The sequence below is a fragment of the Erpetoichthys calabaricus genome, chromosome 1 (genome assembly GCF_900747795.2).
Source record: "Erpetoichthys calabaricus chromosome 1, fErpCal1.3, whole genome shotgun sequence".
Taxonomy (NCBI): domain Eukaryota; kingdom Metazoa; phylum Chordata; class Cladistia; order Polypteriformes; family Polypteridae; genus Erpetoichthys; species Erpetoichthys calabaricus.
The window spans coordinates 62,859,755-62,874,834 of record NC_041394.2 but is presented as its reverse complement, the minus strand read 5'-3'; positions in this window follow the sequence as shown (position 1 = coordinate 62,874,834).

Sequence of the window (15,080 nt, the reverse complement as noted above, 5' to 3'; positions counted from 1 at the left end):
CTTAATTCTCTTGACAGCATCATATGATACAACATGTCCACTGCATTGCCAGTCACCCTCACACAAAACCACTTGAAGGTCACCAATTTATGTAACATACACATGTTTGAAATAAACCTACTCAGACACAGGGTGAAAGTGTAAATGCCATGCAGGCAGCAACTGGGCGCAATATTTGAACCCAGAATGTTGTGTCTGTGAGGCTATTAACCCATTAACATGTGTTAATTTGAAATGACAGTAAGCTCACATTCTTACCATTTATTATTCTTTTTGCTACACAAATCCACACTATTTTATCTAAATTAACATAACAATATATCCTTAAAGAGGAGTCCTGCAAACATATTGAACAATTTCCTAAGATTTCAGTGATTTTATTAGCAAGTACTGGTGTAAAATTCCAATGGTGTACTTTCAAGTAAAATAAAAACAGATACACAACATTATCTAACCTTCTTTCCTTTGTATATGCTATCCATCCATCTCTTATTTTAGGATGAGCTTAATCCAAATATCAGGATGCAGGAAGCTGAAGCCTATCCCAGCAGCACTGGACACAAAGTCAAACTGCATCTGAGCTGGGGAATAGCACACCACAAGACTCGCAGCAAGCCAATTTAGATCTGAGAATTATCCCAGCATGTACAACTTTGGGATGTAGGAGGAAAACTGGAGAACCCAGAGAAAATCCCACAAACTTCACACCAAGAGTATCTGAGCGAGGATTTAGCTCAGTCTCCTGGAGATGTGAGGTGACAACACTAATCACTGCACCACCAAGCCACCACAGATCTCAGAGGATTTATTGTAATTCTGTGTGATTTGTAGAATTCTCTTGTTGAGCAAACACACACGTGTGACACTCCAGTTTTATCTGCACAATTTAGCAAGTTAACTTTGAATGATTCCAGCATATGTGCTATCAGTCAGTGATTAACTGTCCTGCCATCTTGGGCATGCTACTTTCATGATATGTTTCTTCTCCCTGCTATCTTAAATGAGATATATATAATTGGAAGAATGGATGGTTTCATCTCTGTTTGGCCTAAAGTGTTAATTAAACCGTATAACGTTGACAGATTAATGGTTACATTGCTGAACAGGAAAGAGTTGCTTGTGAAAGAGAAGAGAACCAAGATGAGTGCAGCTCTGTATGGTTTAGAACTTGTAGACCCCAGGAAATCAGTATCTCAGTGGCTGGACAGCATCTGAAAACCCAGACTAGAAAAAAACAGAGGAAGTAAGCTGGGGGAGATATGAAGAGGAAAAGGAAGTCATATTTAGACAATCACGATGGTGGACAGGGGGCACTTTTGCAGTTTGTATGTCTGATGAAAGGCATGGCAGACACAAAAGATAAAGGCCCTCCTACTGGGCCGAGCCCTGAGTGACCTCTAATGTCCCTTACTTCTTTCAGGAATCTGACTGGGCTTATTGCTGCTTGTGGATAATTGCCAATTTTCTTTAAGCTTTACTTTTTTAATATGAATTTTGATGCAGTGTATCAAGCTTGTGGATGATTTTAGCCAGAGAGTACCCAGAAAGAAACTATTAGACCGGTTAAGCTGGTGGAATATCAGGAAATACTGAGAGGAATAATTATGATGTGAGTGATGGATGACTAGGACAAAATGATGCTGTCTCTCTCACACTCCTACCTCTCCAATTTCTCCCAAGTGATCCACGTTTTCATTTTCAAATTGCAGTTCACACGGCTCCAATTTTAATGTTCAAGTATTGGAGTCCCCAGCCAACACTGCCCCGACCTTCCTAAAGGAATCCTGATGTAAAGGAATAGGCTCCTTCACAACAGTTCTAGCTTCTCACCTGCAAATGTGGTGGAGCATTCTTGGGTGTGTTTTGGAGCAGGATTAAGCAGGTCTATTTGTAGGGTCAGATTTTTATGTCTAAGCCCACAGTGTGGTTCCTCTTCTCTTTTTACAGATAAGCAACGTTGCCTCAACTATTACAGCTTTAAAGTTTTTGTTGACTGTAGTCTGTTTTTAAGGAACTACAAAGGCATCGACCAATCAGTGCAGACTGTTCTCTTGCGCTTCATTGCCCAGTTATTGTTGTTTTTTTGGAGAGTCCTATTGCAAGCAAATCCCAATTTATCACAGTAGAATGCTCCATTACTTGCTTAAGCTTGAAGCCATCTTTAATGATTCATTACTTAGTATTTCCATCAGTCTTTTGGATTCCTTGTTTACCACAACTTTGCCTTGATATGTTGAGTGTCATTTTTATTTGCCTGTCTCTATTTTTAAAGGTCTGTGTTTCACCACTCTGGACTTCTTCAGATGAAGTCTGGTGCCAACTTCAGAACGCTGGACAGCAGTAGTTCACTACTGTGTGTGATAGCTGAGACCTGGGGTAGCCTAAATGTGTGAGTTGCTAGCCATGCACTCTTGGGGTGTGGTTGTATAGTCTCCTTAGGTCTTGTCATCAATGACCTCATTCTGTCCTTAACAGTAAGGTTAGTCATGGAGAGTGGTAGAAGCTATTTTTCTATAGATCCTTAGTCTAATTACTCTAAGGCTACAGCAGCATTTAAGTGACTTTAGTAGTAGAAATAAAGGTGAAGCTTTGGCTCCACTGAAACAAATGGGTAAGCTATAAATAAAGCTAACATTTCCACCAAGAGACACAAAACCTGAGAGAAAGAATGGAAGAGTGTAACTATAAAAGGTGGGATCGAGAAATCACTTAATACAGACCTATATCATGGCCTGTGTTTATATTAATATCATTTGATGAGTTTTGAGGAATGATGATATTCCTCAAAGTCATATTTTTCTACTAAGATCTAATGAACCAAATAGTAGGTGAATTACATTAATTACAAATTATACTAATTACAAAGCAGATCCCCGTGACCCAGTGTTAGGGTATAGCGGGTTGGACGATGACTGACTGACTAATTACAAAATACAGAAATAGTACACATTAAAACACACAGAGAGCAAGGTAGAAAAAGATTAAACATAAATGGAAACTAACAATATCTGTCGATTAATTAATTGAGGGAAGAGGAAAAGAGGAAGGCCTAAGCGAAGGTTTATGGATGTGGTGGGAGAGGACATGCAGGTGATGGGTGTAATAGAGAAAGATGCAGAGGACAGAAAGATATGGAAGAAGATGATCCACAGTGGCAACCCCTAACGGGAGCAGCCGTAAGAAGAAGAAGAATTAATTGAAGATCTATGGCCAGTTAACAATCCAGGACATTAAAATTACAAAAGAGAGAGAGAGAGAGAGAGGGGTTAGGAACATGCACTGATATAGCGCATTGCCATACCCACCACACGAAAAGAGAACGTCAAAAACAAAGTCAGACACAGTCACAGTCCTGGAGACCTCAACCAGCTACCCTCCTAGCCCCTCCTGGGCATTCTAGAGTGGAGTCTGCACTGAGCCCTCCAATCTGATGAAAGAATCTTTCCATCCAATGATTCCAATGCTGCTTTAACTGAGATGACTTTTCCATATGCAGGGGAGCAGTCTAGCAGTACAGCAGTATGACCAAGTGCCACATCCAGATACCGAGAAGAGATACAAAATAGAGGAGGGTTATTAACAGTTTATAAATATTGAATTACATTTACAGTATATTTCTGTGCAAATGACTAACAAAGAAGAGATACACAGTTAATCAGGAGCTCAAGTTAGGGTATGGTTGAATTAAATTAGTGAGTCTTTGGCTGGGGTTTAAAAGCTGAGACTGAAGGGGTACTCTTATATGAGCAGGCACATCATTCAACAGCTTCAGGGCCCTGTAACTAAAAGCTCGACCTCCCACTGTTTTTTTATTAGTCCTTGGCATCTTAAGTAGGCCGGCATTTTGAGGTCTCAATGTGCGCTCTGGTTTGTAAGTAATAATAAGTTCACATAAATAAGCTGGGCTTTGACCATGTACAGCTTTATATGTTTAGAGGAGGATTTTTGAAATCATCCCTTAGCTCTAACTGGAAGCCAGTGTAAAGAGTTGAGAACTGGAGTTATGTGTTTGTGTTTTGTAGTTCTTGTAATGATTCTTGCAGCAGCATTTTGAATTAATTGAAAGCTGCATAAATAATGATTAGAACAGCCAGTGAATAATGCATTGCGGTAGTCAATCCTATTAGAAATAAATGCATGAATTAATTTCTCTGTATCATGCATATTTAGAAAACATCTTAACCTTCCACCATTTTTAAGATGGGAAAACTATGTTTTGGATAGTTTTGCAATGCGTGTTTTAAATGACATGCTGGTGTCAAAGGTAACACCTAAATTGGTGCTGATTCCAGCTGAGTGAAAGAGTGGCATTCTATTTATGTTTATCATTCCCTCTAATAACCAACATTTCTCTATTCAGAGACAAGTAGTTCTCATCTATCCATTCCTTTAACTCACTGAAACAAATGATTAAGAAAAGCATCAGAGAAATGACATTTGACCTAACAGAAAGCTATAATTGGGTATCATCTGAATATGAATGAAAATTAATGTTTTATTTTATAATGGTAGTTCCCAATAGAAGTATGTAAAATGAAAACAGTAAAGGTAACAGTACTGGGCCCTGCAGGACACCATATTTAACTTCCAAGTTTAATGAGGGAGAACTATCAACACATTTCTCTGTGTACTGGTATCGATTTGATAAATAAGGTCTAAACCAGGCAAGAATGGTACCTATACATCCAATGTCATTTTTCAGCCCACGTAGTAAAATAAAATGTTCAGTGGTGTCAAATGATGCACTTACATCTTAACAACATAATTACTGTGAAATTTCCTTCATCAGATAATATGAGAATGTCAATTATAACATGGATTAGTGCCATTTCTGCAATATGACTGGTGTGAAGCCAAACTGGAATTTCTCAAATTAATTGTGATATGTAAAGTGAGACTGAAGCTTCATGGCGATTACTTTTTCAAGTATTTTAGAGAGAAAGGGTAAATGTGAAATGGGTTGTGTACTACATGTGTGATTGGGGGCCAACTTCAAGGCTTTTCTGGCAGTGACAACACCCAAAACCATGGGTTTGGTACTGTCACATACTGACTCTTCTGCCGTTTTATATTCAGATCCAAACGTCAACAATGTGAGGACCCCTGATATCACTTCCACTTACAAGAACTTGGACTGGCCCTTTCCACCTGGAAAGCCTTAAGAAGGCTACCATCACTACAGCAGATAGTCTAATTTTGGATTTGCATCTGAAAAGATGACATCTTGATAACTGTTCGTTCATGTTGTTATTTTGGTCTTCATCTATACAAGGATCATCATCCAGTGCCCCAAACCTTTATGCTCTTTTATGTACTTTTGTTACAGCTTTTCAAATAATAGTCTGATAATGGACACTATTAGTTCATCAGGAATTGCACCATTCAGTAATGAACTAAAGCTAGGCATGGGTGCTGCCAAAATGTCTGTGATCTTTCTATTAGTTTAGTTAGGATTGGGTCTAAAGAACAAGTAGTAGGTTTCATTTTAGAATTTAAGTTATGACTTAAACTGATGTATTAAAGGCCAGAAATCCACATGACCGTCATCATCAAGTTCTTCAATGTGAAGCCTTAATACCATGACTGATTGAGAGCATTTATGTTAGGTAGTATCCCTAGATGGGGCTGGGTGGTCTCGTGGCCTCGGAACCCCTGCAGATTTTTTTTCTCCAGCCGTTTGGAGTTTTTTTTTTTTTTGTATGTTTTTTCTGTCCTCCCTGGCCATCGAATCTTACTTTTCTTCTATGTTAATTAGCGAACCCTAATTCTATTTTCTTATTTATTTTGTCTTTTTTCTCTTTCTTCATCATGTAAAGCACTTTGAGCTACATCATTTGTATGAAAATGTGCTATACAAGTAAATGTTGTTGTTGTTGTTGTTGTTGTTCCTGTTCTGTTACCAAATTAAAATTACTGAAGTGATATGCGCAAGAGAAGACAGGGTCTGCTCATCTAGCATTAAGTTTGCGAGGTGACACTCAAATCTAGGATCTTATATTGTCAATTTACTCATTAAAGAGGTTCATAAAGTCTGTATTACTAATGTCTGTAGGTGTTTTGCATTGTGGTTCAGAATTAACATTTGTTGGATTAGCCATTGTTCTAAATAGTTCACTAGAATTATTACTATTGTTTTCTATTAATCTAGAATAGTAGTCTGAGTGGGCTGTAAAGAGAGCTTTTTTATACTTTTTAATACTCTCTGTCCATGCAGTTTGGAAGACCTGTAGCTTTGCTGCTCTCCATCTATGCTTCAGTTTCCGACATTCTAATTTAAGAACTTGAGTATTCTCATTAAACCAAGGGTGAGTTTCTATGCAATTTAATCACTTTTTTAATGAAAGCTACTGTATCCAAAGTCACATTATATAATTTTTTGTTAGCTGATGAAAATGTTTTCAACAATTATACTTGAGTTTCTCAAGATATCAACAAATTTTGATGCACTGTCCTTGTTTTAATCTGTGAGTATGACAGTAAGGGCAGAACCAAATCAAATGTAATAAATAGACTTTTTTGTCTGGAAAGGGGAAATTAAAACTTTAAATTATGTATTGATCAGAAATACCTTCATTTAAATGTGTAATATTAAAATTTTTAGTTTCAAAATGACTATGAGTCAGGCCATTGAGAATATGGCAAAACCCTATTGAGTTTAACAAATAAGGTAAACATTTGCTGAAATTGTCAGCTGCTGCATTAATGTGTATATTAAAATCCCCCATAAACACTATAGGATCATAATTTATGGCTGAATCAGATAAAATGATACCAAATTCAATCAAGAATAGTGAATATGGCCCTTTATTCTGTAGGCTAGTACTTCAATTGTGTGGGAATCTATATATTTTCCTAAATCTTTAGTGTATGTTTGCAGTTTGTCACATAGAATTATTCTAAAGCCAACCCATCAACCAGTATCTGCTGATATACCTGTATAAAGGTATGTATAACCATTTAGTGATGCTTCAGCTAATGCAATAGTGTCAGATTTTCTAAGCCGGATTTCATTTAGAAGGCACAAATACAATTGTACAATATCATTTACCGAAGCAGCATTATTTCCAATAGAGTGAATGTTCAGTAAGTGCCATTTCTGATCTATGGCAGTACGCTGCCAGATTAGTAAATGAGATTTGGCTGAGTGTGCCATAGCTACTCTTACGAAGGAAAATAAAATGCTTTTCATCTATGGAGCCCTAGCAAATTGGTGTGCAGAGTTGCAAGGCACAAGATTTAGTTGAAAGAGTCAGTTACAAAATGGTGGGGATGCTCTACAAGCCTACAGTCCAGTCAAAATTAGGATCACCCTAGCACCTTCTGTGGCTTGTTCCTGCATTGAGTTTGAACCATGTATGTTATGTTTATAGCCCTGCCATTGAGGGGAGACACTCAAGCAATATAACCGATTTAAAAAACAGCTTCTTAGCCTGGAATTTTAATATATATTGAGTCCCAAACCCAGGATACAGCAATATACCACATATTGTTTGAATGAAATAAAAGAAATTTATTCTTACAAAGCACCTTCCAATGATCACCTTTCCAAATATAGCCACAATTACAATACAATTACACAAATCTTCCTCCTTACTACCTCCTCTGAGTCTTGTCCACTGCCTCCCAAATCTGACTCAAATGAAGAGTGGCAGCAGACTCCTTTTAAGTCTGACCTGGGAATGCTTCTGGTGTCACTCTGTGTCCTTGCTGAAGCAGTTCTAGGCTATAGAAAAAGTAGGGTAGGTCCTCCCCCGACAGCACCCTCTATCGATCCCCAAGGACCCTGACAGGGTTGCACTTCTGGACTCCAAGTCTCAAGCATACCAGGATCACTGCCACTTAGTGTTTGGGGGATGGAACCACTCCTGATCCTCAGCTTTTCTCCATCTTCCTTTCTCCGTCAGCCAATCTGAAGCGTAATCGCACTGACATCCCTTCTAGGTAATGAACAATCCTACAATCCGGCCCAAATTCCCATTATCCTGCTGTTATTCACTGCCCAAGTCAAAGAGCATCCTACTTCATACAGCATTGTCTGTGAAATCAAGATAATCTTTAGGGTCCATCGTGGAACTTTCCCACCTGGCATTAAACATTAGTTCTCACACTTTTCTCCTGTATTCAAGGTCAGGATTGCACCTGTTATGGTTCATTTCCCACCTAAGATGAAACATCGCCTGTCTCACTCATAGCAGATGTCTGGACCTCATCTGACCTACCCAGCTGTGCTTGAAATCACCTTTAGTAACAGTGAACTGCCATATTGTTAAGTGCATAAGTGGTATTGGGAATTCTGGAGTTTCACCAAATGGCGAAGTAATATACTTAACATTTATCTGCATCTGTCCATTCTTCTTAAATCTCTCATTTACTTAGATGGTCATAGAAAGCATTTGGTGCAAAGCAGAACACAGCTTTAAATGAGATTGTGGTCTATCAAGAGACACTCACACATATGCCTAGGCAGTTTAAGTTGATTATTGACTTAACACAAACACATCTGGAAGAAATCCCATATAAAACACAGTAAATATTCTCAAACAGAGTGGGCTGGGATCTGAACCCATATCCTTGGTGCTGAGAGGCAGCAACACTAACCAGTGTGATGTTTCTTGGCTTTTTTTTTACAGAAAAAGAACACATAAAACAATTCAAAGTTTTCTTTTATGCATATGTTTTGAAAAATAGCCCAGTGTCATGTGCTTGATTATCACATCTGTCATATGAACTACTAAAAAAATTAATTCCAGGTGTTAGAATTGTGTAACTAGTGCATGTTGCTTCTTCAAAAAGATGCCTAATATTAAAATTTGACCACAGAAATACAAAGACTGAGAACCCATCAAATATTGCTTTCACTAAATGAGAAGCATGTTTCATATTTTTCTTTAAACTAACCTGATCTAAAACATGCCGGTTAGCTTAAGTTTGGGTCATTGTGAGGGAAACTGGTTGTATGTGTGGACAGTCTGTCCCACACAGGCTTGGCTACTGCCTTGTACGAGATGCCAATTACAATTATGTTGTGGAATTGAAATTTTCTTGACAAAGGATAACATTTTCAAGCCCATCTAATCCAATTCAGGATCCTGTACATCCTGGCAGAACTGGGTGCAAGGCAATCCTTCACATGGTGCCAGTCCATCACAGAGCTCACTAATGCACAATCTTATACTCACACTCTCAAATTGCCAGTTTGCATTTAGCAGTTAAACTAACATGAATATCTTTGAGGAAGTAGCATAAAAAACTGAATACTGTGAAAAAAAGAAATCCATGGAGACATGGAAAGAAGAGCCACACTTCTTCACTCTGCAGATGTTACAAGATTTTTACCTTAATAAGTCACTCTTCTACTATGCCTCTTCCTATTGCTTGCTTTAGGGAGTGACACATATTTTGTCTGCATTTACAGCTATCTGCAGTTGTGGGAAAAAGTTTTAAAAGATAAATCAAAGTATTTTAACACTAAAACATAATAATAAAGAGTAAAGAACCTTGCTACACAGTAGGTCCCATAGAATGTGGCAGTTGGAGGATAAGCACAACACTCATGCTGTAGGAATCCCAATACTATCTATCTATCTATCTATCTATCTATCTATCTATCTATCTATCTATCTATCTATCTATCTATCTATCTATCTATCTATCTATCTATCTATCTATCTATCTATCTATCTATCTATCTATCTATCTATCTATCGTACAGTTATCATTTTTTTCAGAAATACTGCAGACAATTTTTGATGAGTGTGGTGGCTAAAATGAAGGATTCTGTTTGGAAGAGGCTGCAACTTTAGAAAGCCTCAAAAGGGGTTTTGCAGGTAAGCTATTCTTAGCAAGGTTGGGAACATTTTTCCTAAACTAATGATATTATTAAGAGGTGGAAAATGCACTTTGTGGGACTCCAAAATCTGTTGGAGAAGCCAGTACCAGAACTATTGTTTGGATTTGTGTCCATTTCTGTTGTGGAAAAGTTTTGGAGTTGGATGAGATTCTACAGGTGGTGCAGTGGTAGTGCTGCTGCTTTGCAGTAAGGAGACTGTGGAAGATTGTGGGTTTGCTTCCCAGTTCCTCCCTGTGTGGATAGCGTTTTGAGTACTGAGAAAAGCGCTATATAAATGTAATGAATTATTATTATTATTACCAAAAACACTGAAAGCATGTATACTGTTAGGATATCTTGACCATTATGTCTCTTAAATGTTGTGTGAGCAGCAAGATTGATTTTACCTTTAAGTAGCCTGGTCGAGCAGCACATTGAGTCACCAGTACACATCTCATCAGGAAAACTAAATTAAAAGTGTAAATTGCAAATGCTGAACCTGACAGCAGCATTATCATGAGTGTTTGCCAATTGTCTCAAGAAGAACATCAGTGAAGGCCTGTGATTTACCTCGGGTTTGCTCTGCAATTCTTTAAATCACACTTGATTAATTAAAAAGCTGTGGCATGTGACTGGAACACTGTCCAGATCCTTGTTGTTAATATGTCATACCAGGGGGTTTGTGGTTGGTCACAAGTACGCCTGAAAAAATGATCTTTTTACAAGTGTTTTCTAAGCTTGATTCTTACTAAACACTTCATGCTGAATTTAATATTGCTGGTTGGCAATCCTTTTCACCGAATATTATGGCCTCCATGCTATAACACTGAGAATTCATTGATAGTTATTGAAGATGGACAACAGGAATGATCATGTGTGAGTCTTTCAGCCTCTGAAATGCTGCCTGTCACAGTATGAAGCAACATCCTTGCACTACTGTATTGCTCATTTGCACCTTGGTCCAGTTCATGGTATTGAGTCTAAGGAGACAAAGTGAACAATAGTAGGTCAGCTATTTGAAAATCCTATTGTAACATTGGTGCCGAGCGCCGCAATGGATGGATTCTCTGCTCTGCATGACTCTTTGAGGTGGTCTCGCTTATCCTTAAAAGGACTGCTTGCCTTTTGCCGCACAAGTTCGACTTTATAGGCACTTTTGCTATTGATGATGCAACGGCAGCTCATTCTTTTGGTGACTCATCCCTGGATGATGTAACTTGTTCAGTGCCATTGCATAGTCCTCCCTTCAAAGTTGCTGTTCCCAGTGGCCAATTCCAACTCCTTGTGCACAAACTCGTAGATACGACAGTGTGGTCTTCTTTCCCGCTTTAGTCATGTAGCTGTTGTTGAGGGCACATCAGCAAGATTTGAGAGTGCTGTGTTGTCAGACGGTGCAGAAGGGATGTTGCGTACTGCACTGGCAGGTGGCACAACAGGCGCTGTGCTACCATGCAGTGCAGCAGAGGTTTTCATTGCTGGTCAGCTGTAGGTAAGCAGGCAAACCTCCTTATGTGGAGATACAGATATACCAGTTTCTTTGCTGTTTTCCTTTACTGAACTGGTGCTGCAAACAGCATTCCAGGTCTGGATCTTAGCCTGTCAAATGATCCACTAGATTTCCTGATGGTCTCCAACATCCTTCCAGATGAGTGTGACAGCCTACCAACTACTGCTGTCAGCCCTGTCACAGCAATGCAGCCTATATGTGTGATACATTACGTTGTCCACCCAACCTCATGGAAACAAATGATGTGGTCACTGACAAGTTTACTTATTGTATTTGTTCAAATGGTTGAAGAACACATCATCAAAGTATTCTGGTTAGGTGTAACAGCAGGGCAAGCATTCTAAGATCACTATGATCCAATGCTGTTGAATTTTTATATGTCAACTCGAGAAGGGCTCTGATCAGTTTAATTCCTTCCTTGGTTTTACTTCTTAGTATTTCTTAGATATGACATCTGAGAGACAGCGCTTAGGTCCTTGCCTGTGAGTTAAATCTTTAGAGAACAGTTGTTTCTGCCCCAGGTCCCAGCTGTGTGTGATTACTTGACACACATCTAATGCTATTACACTCACTTTTTTAACAGCAATAAAAATTTTGAAACGTAATGCTGCTATTATGGTTCTCCAGAGGCTTATTGTTCACAGGATGAATTCCTGATTTGGAACTTGTATGTTATCTGAAAGTCCTTTATCACCTAGGCACTGACCCGTTGAATGCACATAATTGTCACTTTATGCAACATTCTGTTGGACTAGACAAGCCACTCTTCACAGGCTGAGGTTTGCCTATCTTTAAAATTTCTGGTTTTTTTTAATTTTTTTATTGTATATTTGCATAGAGCAAAAAACACACATAAAAATGTCATGGCACAGTCAGTGTTGTTGTCCTGGCTCAAGTTTATTTGTTGTTTTTTTAATCTTTTTGTAATTATTTTGAATATGTTTTTAATTCTGTTTTTTGTTCTGTTGAGTCATTGTACTTATGTAATACTCTGATTTTTGTTGATATAGTGTTTATTCATTGTTAAATATATTTTATGTTAACTATATACTTTTTTGTCATTTGCCCTGCTGCCTGTATGTGAAGCCTAAAGAGGCAGGGCCTCCTACTTAAGGTGCTGGTGGAAAGGCCAGCAGTATTTTAGCAGAGTCCAATGAAGGCTCAACAGCTTTGGCATCGTGATTGTGTTTACATTACTGGTTTTCTTGTATGTGCCTCTTTCTGGTTTTTAGATTTTGTGAATATTTGACCACTGTTCTTGTTTAAAGGCACTGTCTTTGTTTAGTGATTATTTAAATTAGTTTCCTTTTAGGTGTTGCCTTTCAGGCAAACCTGTTTTTGTTCTGAATTTTACTTGCTCCTTATTTTTTTGCTTTCCTTTGAAATCTTCCTAATACATTTTTAAACATTTAAATAAGATTGCTTTGTTTTGTCAGTCTGAGGGTTTACAATTTCACCTCTTTTTGTACAACTCTTTAAACCTCAAATGCCTAAGCTGTATTTTTGAGCCGGTGCAGGCTGGGAAGCCTGCCTGTTGAGTTGTTTGGGCTTATGCTGTCTAGGGTGAGGCCTTTTTGTGTGAGATTTTGGAGGCCTGCTCCCATTTTATGCTCCCTTGAGGTTGATATCATTACAAGAAGAAGGGCGGCAGGCAAACTACAAAAAGGATTTGAAAGGTAGAACAATAACTGGAATGAGACTAATTATAGGGCTAAGCTGAAAAAATTGTCAAGACATAGTAGGGCTCAAAACACTAAAAAACAAAAAAGGACTGGCTACCAAATCAATAAGTAACAATAAGTTTGATGTCAGAAACAAAACAAGATCAAAATCAAAACCCAAAAAACACACTTGAAAAGAGAATGTCAAAGAAAATTTTCCTTGCTAGAAAACTGTCTTCATGTTTTGTTGCACTTTAATACTGTATGTACTACAAAAACTTTTAACAGCTTAGTGTTCACTTCAGAGTATGTTTGAATCTAATGCCCATTGCCACTGGAATGGATTTCAGTTAGCTTGCAATTCTAACTCAGCTGCATCTAACTGATAAAATAATGAAAGTTACACAGGACTAGTGCTATAGTGACAACCTACGGAAATGTTATTTTTAGAAAAAATTGATAGGAAATTGTCTTTCTTTTGGTGAACAAATTTCAAGAAAAACTGAGTGTACAGCTATCTCTTAAATAAGATGGCAGGCTGAGTAACACTTTAGTTTAGGGACTACTATTATGTAACAAGACTTTAACAGGGGCTTCTTTTGGTTATAATAACACTTAAAAAACATCAGGAAAGTATTCATCCATCTCTGTGCAGTGTGACATATTAATGGCCTTTGATACACTTATTAAATTAACTGTGAATGTGAAGGATTCTCACGTCCTTCTAATGATTTCCATCAAGGGAATACAGTGCCCTCCACAATGTTTGGGACAAAGACACATTTTTCCTTGATTTACCTTTCTGCTCCACACTGTAAAATTACACAATTCAGACGTGATTAAAGTGCCCATTGCAGACTTTAATTTATGGGCATTTGCATACATTTTGGTCATAACATGTAGAAATTACAACTTTTTCTACACAGTCCCCCCATTTCAGGGCACCATAATTTTTGGAACAGTTGGCGTCACAGGTGTTTGTGATTACTCGGATGTGTTTCATTGCATCTTTAGTGTAGCCATAAGACACCTAGGCCTGCCTTCTACCCTTTGAAGTCTTTAGTTTCCATTGTTTAACATGAGGGCAAGGACGGTGCCAAAGAAAGTCAAAGACGCCATTCTAGACATTGGTAAAACCTTAGGATTACCTAAATCAACTGTCTGGAATACCATTAAAAAGAAAGAACACACTGGTGAGCTCATTGATTACAAAGGGACTGGTAGGCCAAGGAAGACCACCACTGCTGAAGACCGAAGAAACCTCACTATGGCTAAGAAAAAGTTCCAAATGCCTGTCTGACAGATCAGAAACAGTCTTCAGGAGGAGGATGACAGTCAGAGACAACTATCTGCAGAAGACTACATGAAAAGAAATATAAACCACCAGTTTCCCATACAAACAGGATAGCCAGATTCCATTTTGTGAAAAAGTACTTAAAAGATCCTGCCAAATTCTGGAACAAGTCTTGTGCACAGATGAAACCAAGATGAACCTGCATCAGAGTAATGGAAAGAGCAATGTGTGAAGACCAAAGGGAACTGCCCAAGATCCAAAGCAGACCACCTCACCTGTTAAACATAGTGGTTGGTTGGGTGTTATGGCTTGGACATGTAAGGCTGCCACAGGCTGGCACACTTACCTTCATCAATGATATAACTGCTAATGACAGATGCACAGTGAATTCTGAGGTGTACAGAAACATCTTATCTGCTCAAGTTCCAGTAAGGAAGGTGCTTCATCCTACATGATAATGATCTCATACATACTGCTGTGTCAACAGGGGAGTATTTCAAAGCTAAAAAATGGACAATTCTTGAATGGCCAAGCCAGTCCCCTGACAAAGACCCAATTGAACATGCCTTCCATATGTTGAAGACCAAACTTAAGGGGACAATCCTCCAAAACAAGCAGGTGCTGAAGATGGCAGCTTTAGTAGAGCTTAACCAGAGAAGATACTCAGCACCTACTGATGTCTATGAATCATAGACCTCAAGCAGTTTATCCATGCAAGGGATATGCATCAAAGTACTAAATATGACTGCTTTAATAAACCTACCATTGCTACGTCCCAAACATTATGGT